Source organism: Polyodon spathula, chromosome 8 (assembly GCF_017654505.1).
Source record: "Polyodon spathula isolate WHYD16114869_AA chromosome 8, ASM1765450v1, whole genome shotgun sequence".
In the NCBI taxonomy this organism is placed as follows: Eukaryota; Metazoa; Chordata; class Actinopteri; order Acipenseriformes; family Polyodontidae; genus Polyodon; species Polyodon spathula.
In genome coordinates, this window is record NC_054541.1 from 11156664 (window position 1) to 11179518 (window position 22855).

The 22855-nt window shown below is 38.1% G+C and overlaps 1 protein-coding gene across 3 annotated transcripts in view; it reads right to left on the bottom strand.

Moving 5' to 3' along the window:
• LOC121319376 (disks large-associated protein 4-like) overlaps nucleotides 1–20141 on the bottom strand; it is a 108100-nt gene extending 87959 nt beyond the window's left edge. For 2 of the 3 annotated variants that reach the window (XM_041256758.1, XM_041256759.1), the window contains exon 1: nucleotides 19833–20141. The gene's annotated coding sequence lies outside the window, so the exon portion shown is untranslated. The remainder of the gene's footprint in view (nucleotides 1–19832) is intronic. The other variant, XM_041256761.1, reaches the window with a different exon arrangement.
• Nucleotides 20142–22855: the final 2714 nt, after the last annotated feature.

The window sequence follows — 22855 nt, forward strand, 5'->3', positions numbered from 1 at the left end:
ACCTCCCAACACATTTCATTGTGAAGGGTAATAATTCTTGATACACACACATACAGTAAGCATTGCGAATATGGAAGTACATGTTTCCACTATTAAGATGTTTTTTCTTCTACTAAATCAGTATAAGGCAAAATGTGTAGCTCAAAAAAAAAAAAAAAAAACTGGTACCCAGTCTTCTTTCAAATTTCTCACCCAAATGACCCTGTCTCTGCCTATCTTCTGTTCTAGGACTATAATCAATGTATTCTGCTCTGGACAAGAGGCAGTGCTGATGGAGGCTGGCCACAAAGCAAAAAGCTACACTGTTTCAAACTGGATTTCTGCTTCACTGAAATGACAGACCAGCATCTCTCAAAGGTCACAGAATTTATTCAGCCATCCAAAAATGGGCATTTTAAGAAATTGTGAGGTTTGGAAACAGGTTTAATATTTATTTATTTAGTTATTTTTCTTCAATATGTTTGTAATCTGTAAGGAGCAACTTTGATGAATGTGAGAGCTGCACAATCAACAGGTGTGATAACCTTTGTTTTCCTTAGTGGAAAATATCTAAAACCTTAGTGGACCTAAATTATTCTTATTCTTATTCTTGGGCATTTTTCAGCGTGGACTAAAATAATATATAGTATAAACCCAGAATAAAAAAGTTCCTAAGATACAGTAACTCTTCATGCAAAATGGTTATTTGTTGCAGTTCTTTTTACTGTTGCAACTGGCCCTTTTCCTATACTCTTCCAAAAAAGGCCCGTAGTGATAGTTTCTTTGTATGTCACGATCCAGTGATATAAAATGCATGCCCACTGAAGGCAATGCTGCAGTGTCTGAGTGCAGAGAACAGCAGCCTTAGCATTGCCCGTTGAAGAGTTCAGCTGCAGCAGATTCGGTTGGAATGAGGTGCTGTCCCTGGTGCTGAAATTAAAATCCAGCATTCAATCTAGAAGTGTTCTGCTGTTAATTGCAATGGGAATGTCAGCAGTTAGTGGTAATTGATTCCTTTCTACAGGTGACAGGTGTGTGTGTGTGTGTGTGTGTGTGTGTGTGTGTGTGTGTGTGTGTGTGTGTGTGTGTGTGTGTGTGTGTGTGTGTGTGTGTCTGTCTGTCTGTGAGTGTATGTGTGTGTGTATTGGTACTATGAGAATCAGGTTACCAATAATACATTTTACTGTAACAGATGTATTAAGATTATTATTGGTCATACAAAGGGAAATAAGATTTACCCCATTGTATGTGAAAAACAAACTGTTCATATGACCTATTCATGGAGCTTTTACTTCAATTTTGAAAGAATAGTCCTGAAACTATTCTAGATTCTTGTTGATATAAGTTATGTGCATTCAAAATGTTACTTAATTAATCCATACCACAAGCCCTGTAGAATTATTCTAACAGTAATGCCTTTTCTCACTCTACAGTACCCTGAAGACAAGAGACAGTAAAAGACACAGAGCTAGCCCTGTGCAGGTTACCGAAGGAGCCAGTGAGCTGGAAAAAGGATTTTAAAACAGTGTCTGGAAATCCAGACCTGGGGCAAAGTGGAACCTAGGACCCTGGGGGACGGGGGGTTGCCCCCCTCCCTGTCCCCCCCCACCCCACCCCAGGGGTCAGAGAGTCTCTCACTCTAGATAGAAATCTTTATATACTAAGACCCACTGGGTGACCCTCCTTGCCACCAGCTCGCATTGCTCCACTTTCCATGCAAAGATTATAAAACTTGAAAAACTTGCATGAAACAAAAACAGACACTATGAAAAAGTAGCACTATCACTAGTCTAAACACTCTGCGGATGCATTGCAAAACATCCAGAGATTAAAATATAAGGGCTGTGATCAAGAGTCTTAATGACTATACACTCCATTCTCCAAATCATTTTGTTTTTGGAAAAATAAGAACACCTGCTGTATTGATGTAACTTGATACATTATATTTAGACTCTTGTGGTTAGCAAAATTAAAGTTATCATAACAATATAGAGAAAATGAAAGATAACACATAAAAACGCTCCAAAAAATTACAAAGCAGCCTGTCCCCAGAGCAGAACTGAATTTGAAAACTGTGCCCAATTATTACTTATCACAGCTGTACAATGCATCAGCGCCATTGTGGTGAAAAAAGTTACATGCAGCTCTACCAAGCCTGTGTTACAAGTTCATTATTTCATGACTTCCTTCTTATTTAATTGCTTTCCACAGGGGAGATTACGTGTAAAGTGATTAAAAAATAAAAAATAAAACCTTGCCAGTTTGCAAATCAACAGCACCTCAGAGCTAGCGTGTTATTTATAGAGTGAATTGCGGAGGGCAGTATCTCTAGAGCTGCAATCCTCGTAAACATTTCTCTTGCACCTGCGACACTGACAACCTTGAAAATGACAAATGCAAACGGAGACCCGGCAACAGACGCTGAGGTTCAGATAAACGAGACGAAGTGACACTAATACTAATGAGAACATGAAAAGCCATCACCGTGCCCGTCTCGTGGGCTGCGCGAGAAACGCAATTAGATGTCTGCTGGAAACAACGGTTACGATTAATTGCATTCCAAGCAGCTAACATTCTCAGCGCCCTCTTATTAGAATCAATTAAAAAATAAACAGATTTGCACGAATGAGAACCTTTATAAAACATCGTCCACCTGAGCTAAAAAGAAAGCATTACACTCAAGGAAAAATGATGCATTTGAAAGGCAGTAATCACCTGAAGTCTAAACTACTGCACTGTGAGATAGACGTCTGGTAACGAAGTTTGTACTTAATTGCACTAACAGTAAAGCACTCCATACAATCGGTAGAGGCTAGGGGGCACGAACCTTAGAAAAGACACGAATATGCACACAATGCTTTCAATTACGACAATCTTCATCTCCACAGCTACATTGGACGTAATGCAGACTATGCGTTTAATACACGTATGCATGAAATTATTAGCTGTCCATTCCATTCCAGCAGACTAATTCATTGATTCAAGCTCTGCTCCGCATCTATATCAAAATACAAATGATCCTGTCCTTCTGACTTGTTAATATTAATGACATGCCAAGTGTCATTGCGTCTGCTTTGCGTTTACGTGAGTGATAATTGAAAATGGTGAGTCCTATTGTCTATTTCATTTATGCACTGGCTAAACAAGAACTGAAATCTTAGTTCTATCAGTTATCTGCTAAAGAACACACTTGTTCTGACATTCCTTAAAAGAAAGCTTGTGATGCTGTTTGAAACATAAGAACATAAGAACATAAGAAAGTTTACAAACGAGAGGAGGACATTCGGCCCATCTTGCTTGTTTGGTTGTTAGTAGCTTATTGATCCCAGAATCTCATCAAGCAGCTTCTTGAAGGATCCCAGGGTGTCAGCTTCAACAACATTACTGGGGAGTTGGTTCCAGACACTCATGATTCTCTGTGTAAAAAAGTACCTCCTATTTTATGTTCTGAATGCCCCTTTGTCTAATCTCCATTTGTGACCCCTGGTCCTTGTTTCTTTTTTCAGGTCGAAAAAGCCCCTTGGGTTGACATTGTCAATACCTTTTAGAATTTTGAATGCTTGAATTAGGTCGCCGCGTAGTCTTCTTTGTTCAAGACTGAACAGATTCAATTATTTTAGCCTGTCTGCATATGACATGCCTTTTAAGCCCGGAATAATTCTGGTCACTCTTCTTTGCACTCTTTCTAGAGCAGCAATATCTTTTTTTATAGCGAGGTAACCAGAACTGAGCACAATATTCAAGATGAGGTCTTACTAGTGCATTGTACAGTTTTAACATTACTTCCCTTGATTTAAATTCAACACTTTTCACAATGTATCCAAGCATCTTGTTAGCCTTTTTTATAGCTTCCCCACATTGTCTAGATGAAGACATTTCTGAGTCAACAAAAACTCCTAGGTCTTTTTCATAGATTCCTTCTCCAATTTCAGTATCTCCCATATGATATTTATAATGTACATTTTTACTTCCTGCGTGCAGTACCTTACACTTTTCTCTATTAAATGTCATTTGCCATGTGTCTACCCAGTTCTGAATCTTGTCTAGATCATTTTGAATGACCTTTGCTGCTGCAACAGTGTTTGCCACTCCTCCTATTTTTGTGTCGTCTGCAAATTTAACAAGTTTGCTTACTATACCAGAATCTAAATCATTAATGTAGATCAGGAATAGCAGAGGACCTATTACTGATCCCTGTGGTACTCCACTGGTTACCACACTCCATTCTGAGGTTTTTCCTCTAATCAGTACTTTCTGTTTTCTACAGTAGTCACAACGTAACCCACATTAGTGGTCTATTTGACCATTTATTTGTTTGTTTATTTTGAGGAGGGAGGGAGATTTCAGAAGTAGGTCCTACACGGCTCTAATCAGTATGACACAAAATTAATTGTGACACGTAAGCAATAAGACCCGACAGGAGGCTCTTACTGAGCTTAGAAAATGGGCAAACTATTACAAAAAAAAAAAAAAAAAGACAGACCCATGTTTTGTGGTCTTAAACTTGAACATTAGGTGGCTCAAGGATATCTGTCCAGGCGAAAAGGCACCAGTACTTTTTATTTCCTGGTTCTCTATTGTAAATTGATGTCCGTCCAAAGCCCAGGGTATTAGCCAATGACATGCCAGGAAATAAAAAGCCCATTTTCTAAATAACATTCATATAAGGTTAAACATTTTTATAAAAGCAACAGCATATCAGATTATACACAGATAAAGGCCTATAGGAGGCAATGAGAGCAAGTCTGGAAAAAAATCTGTGAAAATTCACGGCATTTATAGAACACTATGGACCTTGGTGTAAAAACATACACTGGACTACCTGGGAACTTTGGAGATTGTGGCAGTAGAGAAAAATGTAATAAACACAAATAAATAAATAGATAAATAAATAAATTAATAAATGCATACAGTAATTAAATAAAGAAATATGTGTGCCTACTTTACCCTCTAACTCTACATTGCATGATGAACTCCAGCATTATATACACTGTGGAATGCCCTGCCACCTAAACCATGCGAGGGATGCAAGGTGTGCAGTCTCTGCTCTGAATGCTGGTATTAATGAGCTAATTAATGGCAGTGTCTGAACGCGCACTTGCGCACGCCCATCATTTTAAGTTAATTACTGTCTCCGTGAGGAGGAACTAATTATACCCGACACCCTAATCAATACAAAACTAATTATACCCGCCTTACCCTAATCAATCAAACAGTGCCGCGGAATGCACACCCTGCAGCCTCACTTTGGTCTCTCCAGCACTACGGCTTGCTGCTGTCTGTGTGAGAGACACAAGCACACTGCATTGATTATCCTGTATTTCTGAGCACCATCAATAGAAATCCAGGACTAGAAACATAAAGAGTCCTATGTAATGAAGCTCGATAGTATCAGAAGCAATCTATAATATATATATATATAATATATATATATATATATATATATATATATATATATATAACTATATATATAGTATATATATATAAATCCCTAATTAGCCGGTTTATGTTTAGCCTGTTTATATTACAGGAGCTAGCCATTGCAGCTTGAGGCTCAGCAGTATTGTACAGTTCACAGGGCCCATTGAATTAACATCCTTCAAGAACACTTGAGATCTTTTAATAAAATTCATTATACCGGAGACAGATTATTTCAATGTGGGCTGCATCGGGTTGCCAGGTGTTGCAGGCACTCCTTTAAATAAGCTATTTCACATGGGGAGATACAGATAATTAGAGTACTGGATGAAACAAGCATTTAGCATTTCTTATACTGGCATTTCTTTCTGTATCAGACCACTGTTTTTGTTTGTTGTTTTATTTTTTTTTATTTAGAGTGCCCAATTATTTTCTGCCCAATTTATGATGGCCAATTACATTCCCTCAGGAGAACGGAATGTTAGTGGGTGTTCAATTTAGTTTTTATTTTAAAGCTTAACTGTAAATGTTATAATGAAATGTTTAAAGCTGCGGATGAACACTGAACTGTATTTAATGATTTGTTAAAGATATGGACCCTAAATGTGTCCATCTCTCTGCTTGAAAACTGGCTTCAGTTTTCACAAACCTTCTGCAAACAATTATCATCGACCCCTTGACCTTTCTGATTCCATTAAGGTACCCAAACTGTTGTTTTTTTAAAAAAAAAAAAACATTTAAAAAAAATCTATAGATTAAGGTAATACGAGATTAGGAAGAACATTAGTATGTAATGCTTATGATTTATTTCTGTTTTTCAAACATTAGTAGGCGCTAAAAGAGTGCAACATGGTAATAGATTTTATAATAAATGAATCACATTTATGACTGCTGCCATTAAACATAGGCATTGGTACGTTATTCCATCACACATAAGCACAGTACATTACATTTCAAAACTAGCATACCGGACATTGGCTTGCTCTTTAAGATTTCAAGTGATAATACTAAAAATATTAATATTATCCTTTGGAAATGAATTCATTTTCAACTTACATATCCTGCTTTTGAATAAAAAATGATTAACACATTTTTCCTTTTATTCAGTTGTGTCTAATCTAGCTGTCAATGCTCATCAGAATGAAGGCTAATGCAATTATAATTAAGGATGAAACAAGTCTATTTTAAGAGCTTACAAATAACAGCATTTGGATTAGTGACACATTCCCATGGGTATATACACTTGTACCTCAATTTGATGAACGCATGCCTAACAAATGCATATGCAACGTATAATTACATGGAGGTGACTGATTCCTAAGATATACATTTCTTTAAGCTGAGTAAGACTCAACTGAAAAAAATCTCAGTATCAGAAATGGGAATGATATTACAAAAAGGTGTACCACATTTCATAAACCCTAGGTCCTTTCCTCACTTGGAAACTAGCCTCGCCCCTCACAGGGATTCCTAAGATCCCAGTCTGAGGTATTGTATAAATACATTTATATAAAAAAAATGTTGTCCTGTGTGTATACTCAGCTTGACAAACATAATTCAGGAATGAGAGGGTTAACAGCCTTATAAAATGTCATGTGCACGGGGCTGTGGCGTGCAAACACAGCAGAGCGGTCTGAATGTGACCCGCAAGGATGAGTGAAAACCAACAGCATGGATCAGCTGGAGGCCACAGAGCTGACACACAGGAGGCGATGATCAGAGAGGCAGAGAACAGAAACACCAGGGAGTGGCATAATCAAAAAACCCCAGTCAGGGAAATTAGGAGTGCTTGTGGAGAAGGGAATTTAGAGTAAAGAACAATGCAACAGTGGTGCAAGATAGAACTAGATTGACACAAGAAAACATGTCACCCACAGATCAGTGAAGAAAAAGAAAAATGTTGTGGTCTGACAGCAGTTTTGTCATTTTGAATATTTGTATCATGTTATTCAAGTGGGGAATTGTGTAGTAGTAGTAGAGCACTGAGAATGAATGAACACAAAAATATTGTTATTATTATTATTATTATTATTATTATTATTATTATTATTATTATTATTATTATTATTATTATTATTATTATTTTGCTTGGCTTGTTATTATTTTGTGTGCTAGATCCTCGTGACCCACATGCACTGACTACTAGAACAGCAAGTTAAATCCAAGATGGCTTTGTAGATGTCTGTTTTTGTTTTTTTCAATGTGATTTTAAAATGGTTCAAAAATATAAAACGGAAACAGCTGGGAGATTTCGTCTGTAAAATGTCTAGCTCAGGGAAAACGAGCTTCCTGGACTTGACTGCGGCAAGAGAACGCAAACTCACACAGAAAAAAGTGCTCCAACAGCCCAGTCAGAAATAAATGTTATTTATCTTGAGTAGACCTGCCGCAGTGTCCATTCCATCTGAGTGGCTATTACTGGACCGATATTTTCTGCCTTCCCTTATAAAGGTTACCCATAGTAAATTATAATAAAGCATAGTGAAAGAAGGCATAGGGCCACAATTTAAAGCACAGAAAGGTAGGGTAAAGCACATAAAAAAAAATGGCAAACCAGGGTAAGCTATGTATGTAAATGCGTAGTATAAGCACAGGAAAACCATGGGAAAAAGTGCAAAAATCCCATGTTTTTATAAAGGTATTACAGTTTAGCAAGATAAACTACACAGATAATTACAGAATGTAAATGGATTTCTGACATGGTGACTGCCAATACCAAGAAGAGAACAATCAGCTTTGGCAGTAATTTATATTCAGGCAGCACTGCTTCGTCTTCATGGGAATGTACGTGGAGACTATCGAGACTAAAGGAAAGTGAACAGCTCCTTACAGACACAAACCATGCTACCATCACAGCGCTCTGCTCAATTTTCACACTCAGAATGTCATTTCCGGGCTGGGCATTCTGAGGGCTCCTGCTGCTTGATCGCTTTCAGATCGGCATCAAGCTTTCCTCATATCAAGACTTCACATTACAGTTGGCTTTTTGCATGCAGAGTTATCCCAGCTGGAAAGCACTGTAGTCCATATTGAAGATTGTTTATAGCATGTGCATATTCCTAATCTTTTGATTCCTACCTGTTTAATACCCTTTTGTGTGCCGTCTGTATAGCACACTATGACATATTCTGCCATGCTTTTTTTTATCTATTATGTTTATTTTGAACTGCAATGCCTGGCACTTTTGTTTGAGATGCAGCCAGATATGAGAGACTGTTACTGAGGATACTTCTCTTACAAAACAATGTTTAATGAAGCCGCACTGCAATGGTATGCTGCACCAAGAGGTATGAGCTATTGGAAGGGTGGCACTGCAGTGATGTAAATCCCCAGTGACTCAACCAGCACAGGCACTACTGGGCTGGGTATAGGGTAAGAAGATCAGAAGCTCTCTAGCGTGAATCCTAGCATTGCTGAGCTGCAATCTTGGCTGCCCACACATGGGCTGGAGTTTAAAATGAGCAGGGAATAACTTGCTTAGCTGTGCTTCTGAAACTGCTAGTCTTTTCGTCCAGGGTTCAGTTGCTTTCGTAGCATCTCTTATTTATGTTGAGCAGGAGAAAAGAGGGGATTGGCCTGAAAAGAGGCCATGAGCTTGAAAAGTGGCAAGGTTGCTTGTTGGTCTTCAAGGACCCTTGATCAGCAAACTGTGTTTCAAATTGGGCCGAAAAATGACTAAATAAAATATATCCTAAACAAACAAATGAACAAAATAGACAGCATCTGCAAGGCGTGGCATGTGTGCGCTTTGGATTAAAAGCTAATCGGATATCATTTTGAGTTTTTGTATGATTGTTTACACGATGGTGTGAACAGAATTACTTTATTGGTCTAGATGTTTGATAGAATAGGGTAGTGCCGGGTTATAAAAGCATGGCTGTAGGTGTGGATTGATCTCATAGAGGGCCCCAATCCAAGTCCTGGCCAAGCCCAATCTTGCTTAGCTCTGAGATGTGACAAGATTGGCATGAAAGGTGCTACTGCTGCCGGCTAACTATATAAAATCCTCGCTTGCTGTGGAATGCTGTGAAGCACATGCTGATCAAATTAATTTGCCAATGCTGTGATTTTTCTTAGCTATCTATTTTCCTAGCTCAGGTAAAGATAATAAACCAGATGGCTGAGGAGATTCTGTAGAGCGTTTTACATGGAAAGCCATCTTTTTGATGAAAGCCTCTTTATTGTCTTCTTAATGTGAAAAATAATACTGAACCCTTTTTGAATAATTAACTAATTTAAGCCTGTCTCAAACATCTCGCAGCCCCTTCATTTGAGTTAAAACTACTCCCCACACAATGATAATGCTTATGAAATGACAAGAGATTGACTTCATAAAAACGCTAGATAATGTGCATAATTGCCATTGCAGTTCTCATTCTTATAATCTGCCCTCAGTCCCAGGCATGCTTGTTATCTATACACACAAAAATAAATATCCAACAGCAAATAAAAAATTTAACATATGGTAAAGAAACGACACACACACACACAAATGCTTTTTCCAGACATACCATCTGCAGCCAGCCCCCCAAAGGATTCATATGAAATCCAATACTCATAAAATAACTTGTTCAATGTCTGGTATTCAATTAAACTGTAGGGAGTATTTTAATTCAAAGGCTTAATTTGACTAATGCAATTGTGTGTTTGAGGTGTGTCCACCTATCGCTGCAAGTTTGATTGAATTGCATACAAACAAAACAAAGGAAGAGTTTGGATCATTTGAACTGTTTAGAGGAATTGGATACTAACTTCCTACATTTGCTATATACTGGTCATGTAAACTGACACTGTATTGCTATTGTATTTCAAAACCAATCGGGTTGATATTGAAATAAGTGGCAAGCAGCACACAACAGGAAGCCTTGAGAAAGAGCAGAGAGGGAGACGATCACTGAGAGCTGAAACACCAGGAGATCAAACTGACAGAGATGAGTACAACAGCAGGGTACCCTGATCTAACAGCTGCCAGCGATCACAGGCATGCGACAGGCATCGCTAGTTATACCATTGCTATGGATCTGAAGGCTGTGGTTTGTCCCTTAGTTATAACACTGTCACCATATCCACAGCTGTGGTCTAAACAGAGGATAGGTCACGGGTCTCATATCTTACTGTACAGGTCTGAGGTCCACAGCAATAACTGTTTCCTTATTTCTTTATTTACTTAGAATGAGAAATAAGTTGACACAAGTTGTACTAGCCAAGGCAGCCTACCATTGCATTACAATTTACAAATATGAATATGTATTTGATCATATTTGAAACATATGCCCACTCCACCAATCCCATCTTCCTAATCTCTGGTCACTTACAATACATAACCCAGAGGGGATGTATATTTGAATTGATGACTGATTTGTAAACTTGGGTATCCCAATCTTGCTGTGTGAAAGTACAATGAACTCAAAGTGACCTGCTGTCAGACAGAAACAGCAAGATGTTTGAGGGCTCAATATGAAGTGACATAAGGAGAAGAACAGGGAAAGAGATTTCATGATTTCATGAGAACATGTGTTGCAACGTCCCTTGTGTGAACTAGTCAGGTGGCTTTTTTGCACCTTTTAATTCTTTCTTAAATATTGACAACTAAAACTGTCCTGTTCTACTCTACTGAAACTCTAATAAACCCAAAACTATCCAAGGCATGCGGGATGGATGCTGCCTTAGCGACTGTCTGTGCCCCTGCTTGTGAAGCCATGGGAGTGAATGTGTAGTAAACTGAAACCTGGTCAAGTGCTCTAAAGACAGGTCTAAAGAGAGTTGTGTGGCCGGCAATAGCAGACTGTGAGAACAGCTTGCTGAGTCTGGAGTTCACAGAGGAACATGTGCAATGTGTCATTAATAACCTTTACAGCAATTTACTTTGTAACACCCAGTTTACCTAGCCAGGGGGTCAGATATGCTGGGTATCTGTGGGGAGAGATGTGTGTGAATTATACATTCCCTCCAGCTAGGAGGTCTAGGTGGCTGTATGGCTTCACCACTTCAGATGTCTGCACAAGGCAGTGCTTTTCTCCCTTTACTCCCTACCGTATTTCATTTGAGCACAGGCAATACTGCCCTGTATTTATTAATTCATCTGATGGTTTACAGGTAATTAGGACACTCAAACGAGAGCTAACCTCAGTGCATGGTATCAGCTTATTCCTCTCTCTCTCTGTGGCGGATAGAACAAATTGGGGATTTCTCATTTACCCTGATGAAGATAACATTTGCAAATTGACCTCTCTGCTGGAGCTGGGCTGCAAAGCAGAGACAGTTAGCAGAGACACATACAAAAAATAATTTAAAAAAAAATACAACCTGCCACAGGAAGATTCATGATTACAACAAAGATTGGGCCACCTTGACCTTACTCAGGGCACTAACTAGACTCATTACTGAAGATTAAGTAGTGCTACAATTACATTTTAACGGGAGTCCTACAGTTTGATCTACCTTGGCGAGGTTTAGAATTATCCTGGGTAATTTTGAGACTCAAATGTTTTCTCTTTTTAGGCTTAAGAAAAAAAAAAATAAAAGCTCATGATGGTCAGAAAGAAGAATCTACTCTCCAGAGTCTCCTGATAATTGCTAACTCTGACAGTTTAAATGTTCTGCGAAAATACTTTGTGATCAACCTGAAAAGGATCCAGCATTACTGTTATGGCCTGGATAGATCATTTAAGCCAAGTCTTGCAATAAGCCTCTGGTTGTTATTGGGACAGGATGTATTTCTTTGTGAATGATGGATGTCCAAATCAGTTATATACTGAACACGTCCACAGAGAAACTCGGAAATAACGACTTTGTAAAATGCATTTGAGTGTTCTCCAAACACTGCTCAATTGTATTGCAATTCCGATTTAGAAAACTCATAAAATGCAAACAAGTGTTCAGGTGGGTTTATAGTAATTTAATAAGTCTCTGACTGTAATATACACACTTTTGGATGGCACCCTGCCCTTTAAAAACCTCTTGAAAGCTCCTGATAATTTCAACAAGGCCTGTTCAAACTTGTTAAGTGAAAAACAAAAGCTTTGAAAGGGCTTGTTATAACACAATCCCATTAGAGGCTTTATAATGTCATCTAAACTTAGTAAAGTAAACATTTATGGATGCTGGTATGATTGCGTTTGCATATCAACCAATCATACGTAAGGATCTGTCCGAATTCCAGCCCATCTTATGTAGTGCACAGGAGTAATCCCATGACCCCATGCGTAGAACATACAGCACAGTAGTGTTTAATAGTAATCAAAGGCATAACTATTACTGTGATTTATAATAAGTTAGATGTTGTGTGCAGAGTGTCTTTTATTATAACAGAAATCATTTTGTGCAGATGAGCAGCCAGGACTAAGTTGCATGAGATGATACTACAAAGGATGCATTAACTTATACTAGAGTATCACTGATTGGGTCTAATGATGCAAGTTAAATTGATAGGATCTCAAGTTAAAAAAAGAACCCACCCAGAGCGATTAGAAAATTATAACATTTTCAAGAGATTTAGGCTCAAAACTCCATTAAAATCTAATGCTCTGGGACACTGCAGATCCTGTCCAGTACGAACTTCAAGAAGTATTCCCTGCTTTGCTGAAGGAAATACTTTTAAAATCACTGCACTCTGAGCAACTCTTTTTAAAAACTCCAAACACCCACGGCCAACCGCACAGACCTTCTCTAAAAATCTGTGAAGAAAAACTCATTCTGGAAGCAGCAGGAAATCAAAGGCATTTCATTTACGAGGAAGATGCTCTTCGGTTCCTTTTACACTTTTTTTTTTTTTTTTTTTTTTAGACTTTTATTTGGCAAGATTGCATCTGTAACAGAGCAGTTCAAAGGTACTGCACTAAAAGAATGATCTTATACCCTAACTGCTTGTTTACAGATATTAAAAGTAGCCTTTTCCAAATCAGTTATCTTTTCTATTCATTACAGAAAAGTACACATTGTATAAATGATTGCTGCATGTAATTGTTATCCCTTTCTGGCAGTAATACCACTGCTTTTCATTCAATTCGGCTGGGTAAATCTACATTTTAAAATCTAATTTAATAAAAGGACCACATTTTCTGTATTCTAATAATAATAACTGTTTTTTTAATAATTGTCACTTTGGGCTACATTCTCAAATATCTTTATTCCAAAATACCTGGAGTGGTTAGTTTGGGCCACAAGGATCTCACAGTTTTGAAAGAAACACATGATATCGCAAACATATCCTGTATTTTCATTTTAAAATTTTTTTTGGTACTATGACGTGTATATAATATTATACTTTTATTTGGATATATATATAATATATATATATATATATTATATATATATATATATATATATGTATATACATACTTACCTATATAATAATGAATGGCTGCAGTGAAGAATGTGTGGAACTATTTTCTTATTTGTTTTGGAATTTAAGTTTTCCTTTCTGAAAAAGCGCTAATAACGATTTGGCGTGAGAAGCTTTGAGAATCTGTCTGTGTGTGCTTGATCCTGGTCTGTTCCTACAGGAGACTCATCAGTGTGTCAAGGTGATGCTGTAAGAGCGAGACTGAGGAATGTGCTGCAGGGTTCAGCTTCCACAGGACAAACTGCTGACAGTAAAACACCTTGATTAGCCCAGGCTCTCTCTCTTGTTGTTTTTCGTGCACGCTGTACAGATTCCATATAAATCATTTGAAAACTATTTCATGCACCATTTGCTACCCATAAATAATGGATCGGAATTGTTTTCACTTACATCTGGGTTTTGGCATTTGTTATTCGTGAAAAAAGCAATTCTTTCTGTGTTGCAGTGTGGATTGCTGATCTGACGATCTATTTGGCGATAGACATAGACAGATAGATGTGCAGGAAGGCAGACAGACAGAAGCCAGCTTACAGGAAAGAGTGGATAATTATTTTAAAATGCCCATATTGGTTATTTCCTCCCTGCATCAGACATGCCTGTTTTTGGTTTCTTTTTTTATATAGGTTCCAACTGAACAGAAGAAAATACAATTTCTGTTGTTGTGGTTGTGTTCTGTGATCATGTTCCGTGGTCGTGTTCCGTGGTTATGTTCCGTGGTCGTGTTCCCTGGTCATGTTCCGTGGTCATGTTCTGTGGTCGTGTTCCATGGTTATGATCCATAGTCATCTTCCGTGGCCATTTAACTTGAAGTAGTGCCTCTAATACATCTTAGAAAATCCTGTCATTTCTAATTATATTTCAGAAACAGCAGTGTGGTTCTGCACTCAGACTCACTGAGCAAGGATGGTTTCTAGCCCGTGAGATCCATTGGCACATGATGAAACAGTCAACTTTGACTACTTATCCTGTGGAACGCAAGAGCAGATAAAATCACCTTGTGGAATCCTCAGGGAAGAATGGCAACTTTTCACAGCCAGCATTCAAACCTGCCACCCCTGACTGCATGACTCACCCTGCACGTCAAGCGATCATGCCTTTACCAGGTGAGCCCCACAGGGGTAGAAATCTGTTTCAATTGTGACTATGGGATATCAGTGGTTGACAGAAAACAAGAACTTCAATAGAAAGGGTAGACATTGTTCACAGAAAAAAAAGCGCCCCAGCTTGAATTTGTGTTTCCTACAGCACACGATATTATGAATGGCGACAAAGACAAATACCTTTTATGGCCAAGAGCATGCCATTTGGGAGTTTTGTTGTTTTGAATTCCAAGGAGGGAGAGATCTAAATCAATAACTCATTTCTACACACGGGGCTATATGTTCAAACTGAATGAATGGACCAGGGCAAGTCCTTTGAGCAAGCATGCCATTGTATCTGTTTGAAAACCAAGCCCATTGAATTCATGCACTCACTCAAAAGGAATTCTAAATCAAAAGCCTTTTGTACAGTAATTGCAGTGGCTCATATTAATGCACACGATTAAACCAAATAACTTTGACTACACAGCTTGGGTTGTGCATACAATAACCTAGATCAGGGGCAGCAGTTCATTCTGTAAATGTGTAGTCTACTTCAACATAGGGTAGGTCTCATACTTACCGTTCTGAAAACGACAAGCCACCTATTTTCATATTTTAATTTATATATATATATATATATATATATATATATATATATATATATATATATATATAGATATATATAGTAACATCATAGGTTAAGGAAAGCTCTTAGTTTGCATTGCTTATTTTATTGTGTTCTGTTCCCATTAGCATTGTCTTGCCATCAGCACAACAAGTAAGATCCACAGAATTGTTTCATTAGTCTTTTAAAGCAGCTAAAGTTAGATCATTATATTAAACTCACAAACTGCAGCAGAAGACCAAAAAAAAGAAATAATGTTTAGCAAATTAACTGGATTTCCAGGACACATACCAGAGCCATTCTAAAGTATGTTCTGCTAATTCAATTGAGGTTCATTCCATTTGAAATTCTTTATTAGCCCCTCTCTGTGTGTCTGCCTTTGTCTGCATCTGTTCCCTTCATTACTAATGGTCTGGTAGGTTGGGATAAAATCATACTGATAGATCTGAATAATCGAAGATTACACTGACAAGAGCTCTCCCAGTACATTTGTAGTGTTTCCGGCTTTCAAAAAAATCTGTTACACTTCTAGCAGAACAAAGCCAAATTTAGAAAATCTAAAAGGCTTGGCGATATCAAGCTCCTTCAGAATTAAACAACACTGTTTATATAAATGTATATATTTATGCTTATATGCTTATATGTTTGTACATGACAGGTACTGTATGTATTGTTTTATGTAGGTGCTGGATGTGTTTGTTTTTGGATTTATTACGAGACATTATGCTGTGTTGTTACACAATTCGGATAAATGCTTTACAGTCAGATGCTACTCAGTATCTACAGAGCAGCATTCGTTTCCACACCATGATAAAGTTTAATAATGATCGCTGTAGAAATGTACTGTGTAGTAGTTTCTTTTGTTATTATTCCATTTTCTTGTCCATTGTGACAACACTTGCAAAAGCTTTTAAATACAACAACATTTCTGTCAAAGGTTGAAAAAATCATGTGAGGGACATTCAGCACAAAAGATGTGTGCTGCAGGTAATTATAATGTTACTAATGCCACTTAAAATAAAATGTAAAATGCATAGTTTTAATGTTACATTTTTTTATTTTGTTTTGAATTTACTGCATAACTTATCATGCTAATGCAAACCCCAGCTTCTATTCTGCAAGATATTCAGTCTGTTTGTTAAACTCTGACACTAAAGGCAGAGAAAAGCAATACCATTCCAGTGCAACTTCTCTTTCAGACACTGCGATGCACAATGTACAGACTTAAGTGGCCTTGCCTTGCAAGTCACTGAATTTTACAATTTGAATTAGCATTGATCCCTGGTATCTGGATTGACTTTTCCCATACTGCTAACAGAGACAAAGCACAGCTACCCGGACAGAATGTCTATTCAGCACATTAAGATGTTTCAATTACCGGACATGCTCTTGTCAAAGTCTTCCATCAATTTTGACCTAAAAGTAATTTCAGATGTGTTTACTGCATGTTAGCAATTTCACAACAGGAAGAGTGGGGACACTTAGCTGAGGATATTATCTCTCCTCCTACATGAATCCTGATGAAGTAAAAAAAAAAAAAAACTCAATAACAATATGTATGTATTTATGGAAATATATACTGTACTATTAATACAATCAATTACACAAAGGCAAAAGTACTCAAGTATTCCACAAAGACCCATTGGCTCTCAGCACCTCACCCTCCTTCAGTCTGTATGTTCCCTAAATCCTCTACACCTGTAACACAGCCTGACTCTAAATCTGTTCCCCCAAACCTCACTCTAAAAACCCCACTACTCTCCCTCAATCTGTACCCCCAAATCTCACTGTAAAACCCCATTAATCTCCCTCAATCTGTACCCCCAAACCTCACTGTAAAACCCCATTAATCTCCCTCAATCTGTACCCCAAAACCTCTGTGTAAAAAACCCACTACTCTCCCTCAATCTGTACCCCCAAACCTCAGTGTAAAAAAAAGTACTCTCCATCAATCTGTACCCCCAAACCTCAGTGTAAAAAAACACTACTCTCCCTCAATCTGTACCCCCAAGCCTCACTGTAAAAAAAAAAAAACACTACTCGCCCTCAATCTGTACCCGAAAACCTCACGGTAAAACGCCCTATACTTTCTCTCAATCTGTACCCCTCTATACTCTCCCTATACCTCCAACTCTCCCTAATTGTGTAGCTTTAAATACTGTAATAGATCTATCATATAATATTCTACTGCTTGCGCCACCTGAAGGACTGTAGGAGAGCCAGCATTTATCATCGCAACACTGAGACACACCTTGAATTGGCCAGATTACGGTATGACATTCACCAGCCCCTAATATCCCCACCTTCCAGCCCCAGGATTGAATCTTTAATTCTTCCCACATGTCCTTTGCAACAGTGAGCTACACGTTTGGGAGATTGTTCAGAAAGAAAACAGCTTTTCAGAACCATTGTTTGTTCTAATTTCCCTCAATAGATTAAAGACTTCCTTCCTCAAAGACTGACATCAAGGCTCTTGCAAGGGCAAAACTAAGATGAATGAATCTGCATCTGCTTGAGCTTGAAAGAACATGTATGGCACACATTACAATATTGTCCTAGGTCACTAGCAGGATCCATTTCAAAAGGGTGAAATTATTAACATGTTGTTTATTTCCCCTGTTTCCATGCAGTGATTAAAGACCTAATTCAGACTGCGAACACATTTTCACGACCTAGTTCTTATAAATTGCAAACATTGTTTCCTTGTTATTTTGCTCTGCATATCCATTATCTCTCAAAATGTTTTCATTATATTCTAGTTCTGTTTCTGACCTATTCAAGGGTATGGGTATACTGTGCACCCAAATCATTGTAGAATAATACAATAGGCTTGTACCGTTCCAGAGAAAGGCACAGCACTGACTGTGATTCCCATCTGTGATGTTATTCAACATGAGCAAATCTCACGAAGACTGTTTTTTTTTTTGTTTTTTTTTTGGTTCGGCGGAGGGTGTTCTGTATCATGAAATGAAGGGGTCAATCTCAACTGTATAAATAATAAGAATCGGTCAATGCACTGTATAAATAAATAAATAAGCTTTAATTACATAAAACTGGAAACAATTCCAAAACCGCATTCCTTCTAATGGGCAATATAAATTCAAATATATATGGTATACAACTCTTATTTTATATAAATGGCAATCGGGCCATTAGGTTGGCATATAGGCATATTCAGCATCAGGTTTGGCACAATATGTTATGTCACATGCAGTAGGTATATTGCTGGCATATAGGCATATTCAGCATCAGGTTTGGCACAATATGTTATGTCACATGCAGTAGGTATATTGCTGTCAGTTTACCTCTTGAACAGTGATGACAGGGGGAAACGGTATGACGTAAACGACGAAAAGAAACCGAATAATCAATGCTGTGCTGTTGAATGAATGAAAGAATGAATGGATGAGAGGACAGGGAGGGAGGGAGGCAGAAAGAACAAGATTAAGAAAGAAAAAAAGAAAGAATCTAATATAACCTTATATTTGCATACAATACGTTCGCTCTTTGTTAACTATACAAGCAAGATCAAAAGCGACCTTTTTTTTTTTTTTTATCCCGCTCTTCGCAGGCTATAGCCGACGCCCCCTCCCGGCCTGGCCGTGTTTACTTTGACATCTGTAGGTGCAAGAGCCAATGCAGACTGCTTCCCTCTCTCATCCTCTTCAAGTGCATCATGCAACCGCGGCACTGCAACCACATTGAAAGAACAGCCATCTCCCTCACCAATGTTATCATATTTTGGTAATATTAATCAAAAACTATTCTAATTTGGGTGAATTCCAAAACCCAGGCTACCGACCCTCTTCTCTCGTCATTATAGTGGATTAGTCCAGTTTATGGCAATTTTATGCCAATGGACAGCGTTTGGGACCAACACCTCCTCAACCTCTTTACCCATGGATGATGTTAAAACGGCCATCTGTCATGGGACTCCCTAACCCAACCCCTACCCCCAGCTCCCCCAGTCTTCAAATAATTTTCAACTAAGTCAAAAACAAAATCCTGACTCAGACGACGAGATCCGGTGCATTTCTAATGTAACTGCCTTTGTCGTCTCCCCTCCCCTTTCTGGCACGCTCTAGGAATACAAATAAATAAACACATAGATATATAAATGCAATCCGCGCGCCCGTCTCTTTTGCAAGTATGCGAGCCGGCTGTTTGTATCGCATTGCTGTTTCCCTTGATCAGTTTCTATAAAATGTACTGCATTAAGTTGAAGAAGCAAAACAAATGTTAAACCACGAACAGCTGAGCATCACCTGTACAGAGAACAGGGTCTGGCTATATAACCCGAGCAGACCATTACGTTTCGCAAAATGTACAAATGTAGCAAATACAGAAATATAACCAGTTTTAAACGAAATAACTAAATGCTTACCTTGGTTTCCGAATCAAAGATGCAAATTTAAACCAGGCGTTTGTTGTTATCCTATAACGGTTATCAGTGCGTCCCAAATATGTTTAGTTTTTAAAAATAAATAACAATCATACAAAAAAAAAAAAAAAAAAAAAAAAAATAATAAAAACAGGCTCAGTGCGTTTTGTTGTTTTCCGTGCTCTGTTGTTTTTCTCTCTTTCTCTGTCTCTGTCAAACGCCTTGTTGAGAGATATTTGAGCCCCGGTCCATAGTGATCCCCATCGCTGTGCGGCTCATTCAGATTTGCGGCGACCAGACAGAGCTATGTGAAGCAGGGAGGCAGGCAGGTTGTGATGCTGCAGCACGCAGCGGTCTCCTGGGATCCCTATAGAGTGAGCAGCGTGGAGGAGAGATGCAGGAAAACGGGGCTGCACGCAAAAAACGGGACGGCGTTACACTGAAGGACTGGAGCCGGATCTTTCAGGACCCTGGACAGCGACGAAAAACACACGCACGCTTTTCAAAACCGAAGAGCAACTGCTACGTCGTAATTTCATTTGATATCTTATTTTATAATTATGGCTACTTCATGTATGTTTTTTTTTTTTTTTTTTTTTTTTTGTAGATCCGAAATAATCTGTATCCACACTGTTAATACATTCTGTAAAATTGCATAATGCAGCAGTGTAGCTTTAACAGATTGTGTTCAGTACACAATAAAGTTACCATTAGAAGAACAGCGTGTTGCGTATTTTTTATTTAAGCAGTACACGTGGACTAATTCAGACACTGCTATTTCCATACTGCCCTTTCGAAAATCACTATGATCTTGTATTGTAATATACGTGACTTAACAGATGTGTAACTGTTACTTTATAATGATATATAATGCCATTCACAATCCAGTTTTAATAAACTTAACTAGCCAGGCAGCTAGTGGGTTAAAGAGGTTAGCGGTTATAATACAGGAGGCTGCTGCCTAACTCAAATTATGTATCCATCATTTCTTTTTCAGTTATAACGAAATTTTATTTGCCTACTACAACTGCATATGACCAGATCAGAAAAATAGCAGGCACCGGTCTTAATCTCAATTGGGTATAATTTATGACATTGTGAGTCTTTTAGTTTGTTTTGTTGTAGCTATTTGTTTGTATCATAACTGAGATGGTCTTTTTAGTGTTGGCTAGTGCCTACATCACATTCAATATAATCATTAACACATGAAGCAAATCAATGAATGAATTACAGATTAAACGCACCCAAGTTAGGCTTTAAACAATTTACTTTTTTTCTCTTTCTTGTGTTTTTTGTGTGGGGGGGGGGGCCTCAATCAATAAATACGAAATTTTATTTTGCCTACTACAACGGGGCAAAGTAAGTGCGCAGGCTCCAGCAAAAATAAGCAGGGGCACCGGTGTCTAAATGTGTCGATCTCTGGAAGTGGGCCTGATCAGTTGATTAGTCTGGCTTGTTTGGCATGTTTGCGATTTTTTGGTGTGTGGATCTCGATGCTTTGCTGGCTGCATTCGATTTGTTGTATTTCATTTTGTTGCAGAACTGTGGGTGGAGGGCTGCTGCGCTCTTGTAGTCATGCAACTTCTCTGCTGCAACTGTCTGCCCCCACCCCCCCCCCCCCCCCCCCCCCCCCCCCCCCCCCCCCCCCCCCCCCCCCCCCCCCCCCCCCCCGGAAAGTCACCTGTGTTTCATTCTAGCAAAGAACAGAACACTGTTGTTAGGATTTTCCAGTTGCTTCTACAGGACAACCAAGTGTCAGTTTGGACACAGTCTTTTAGACAACATATATAATATTCCCCATCCATTTACATGAATGTCATATCTTTAAGAAGGCAATTCATCTTTATTAATACTGCAGTAAGAGGCTTCTTTATTTTATTTTTTCAACGGGAATAGCCAATGTTTATAATATTAGGTTTAAAATACAGTGGAGACTCCAATATGTCTATCTATCTATCTATCTATCTATCTATCTATCTATCTATCTATCTATCTATCTATCTATCTATCTATCTATATATATATATATATTATTATATATATATATATATATATATATAGCACATACACACACACAACAGCACATACAAGTACAGTCTTACTGCACCATTGGAGACAGAGTCATCTTTAAATATTAACAATAGTTTAGGTACTGCATTAAATAGCACAGCGATGCTATTAGCTACCTCGTAATGTAACGTGCAGCGTGCGGTGAGCAATGTAATTTCCTTACACCATTGTGTCAACAGCACTCAAAGAGCAAGGAGGATGGAAATGCCATTTTAATGGTTTCAGAACAGTGTGCTCAGAGTCCTGTGATATTTACAAAGGGTTTAGTTGATTTACATTGCTGTTCTCTTTTTAATTGTTTTCAACTACAATACAATAGATTACCAAATACAAAGACCAAAACAACACATATTCTGACACACAACTGTATTTGCATCACTGGTGCACACTGAAAAGAATAAAAGGGTCAGATTGAACAAGACACCCCTCTTCTAGCAATGGTTGGCTCCATAACTAATCAATTACACCCATTAACAAATACAACACATACTAAGTGGCTTGAAACTCAAAATTAAATAAACCTGTTTAGTCAATGCTTTTGGTAAGTTCCAAGAATCAACGAAAAAACAACAGAAATAAAATAGAAAAAAGCTCAGCATTATAATGTGCAAATCAGCAACATTTTACTAACTGTAGCCAAATACTATTCAAATAGTCACCATTTAGTGAACTAGTAGGCAGCGAAACCCTAAACATTTCAAGCATGGACTGTAATATTTAAAAATGAGATAATTTTTAAATGGTCTAGGTTACAGATTAAATGCATCGTTTAAATTGTTGAAATGTCATATTATCATTTCCCTGATACCTGCAATAATTCTGAATGGTTCTTTATAGATATCCCTGGCATTGAGCTTGCTTGGTGATGTCTTTCCACCTGGCTATAGCTTGTGCTTCCTGATCCAATACAAAAAAGTAAAAAAAGCAAACAAACAAACAAACAAACAAAAATCCTA